The 944-nt window shown below is 48.9% G+C and overlaps 1 long non-coding RNA gene across 2 annotated transcripts in view; it reads left to right on the forward strand.

Annotated features, from left to right (window-relative positions):
• Positions 1-637: 637 nt before the first annotated feature.
• The window catches only part of LOC119337367, a 7,580-nt gene continuing 7,273 nt past the window's right edge, over positions 638-944 (forward strand). For both annotated transcript variants that reach the window (XR_005163248.1, XR_005163249.1), the window contains exon 1: positions 638-918. This is a non-coding gene — a long non-coding RNA (uncharacterized LOC119337367). The remainder of the gene's footprint in view (positions 919-944) is intronic.

Below are 944 nucleotides of genomic sequence, written 5' to 3' on the forward strand. Positions count from 1 at the left end.
AAAGGGCAACATAAAGAACATGTAAGTGCATCTAGTGCCCCTTAGTGATTTTGGTGTATTGAAGACTTATAGGTTAAGAGACTAATGCGTTTGTAAGTGTACACATGTCTATAAGTCTATAAGAAGTTTGATATTTACAGAGAAAGTCGATCCCTAAAAAGGAAGTTCTTCGACTGGAGACTTTGACTTTCTGAAGACTTTGAAAGTGAAGAAATTGGTGTGACCTTAAAGACTTGGTAATCATTCGAGGAACATGAAGCGTGAAGACTCTTGTTTTTACTGTTTTATTTTCTCTTTCTTGAGTTATAGGAAACGCCGTACTGTTAAAGGGGGTCGAGGAAATACTAAGGAAAAATTTCCATGTGATGCTCATCTCAAAATCCTACACCTACCAATCCCTTCGAGTGAGGCCGATGAAAATCTCTCACAGTTCAGTCATATTCTTCAGTGACAGAGACGAAGTTCTTCTGGTCTCTGAGGAATCTCTACTCCTAATGGACGACTTGGTGAATAGTCGCGCGGTCAATTTTCGCTGGGTTTTTTTCGTCATACTCCACCGCCGGTTTTTTTCGTCATCGTACCACACCAGCATAAATCGAACGATAAAAAACCGTTCAATAAAAAAAACTGGCCGCGATCCCTCGTGATCTGTGATTGCAGACGCACGAGATCGCCGCAGCCGCTGCTCCTCCTCTCCCGGGACGCAGCCGCCACCGCCAAACCAGAGAGACGCCAGCGACCGTCGCTACCGTCCCGGATCACCAGGAAGCCACCGCCGCCGTCGCGCCTCGGATATGTCGTGGATCACTGGGACGTGGCCGTCGCGGATCAGGAACACCAGGTCACCGCCGGCAGCGGCCCCTCGGATACCGGCGACCGGCGGCGATCTGAGACCAACGAGTCGGCACCACACCCCTGGTACTTCCCTTCCCCATCCGCCAATC

Source organism: Triticum dicoccoides, chromosome 7B (assembly GCF_002162155.2).
Source record: "Triticum dicoccoides isolate Atlit2015 ecotype Zavitan chromosome 7B, WEW_v2.0, whole genome shotgun sequence".
Taxonomy (NCBI): Eukaryota; Viridiplantae; Streptophyta; class Magnoliopsida; order Poales; family Poaceae; genus Triticum; species Triticum dicoccoides.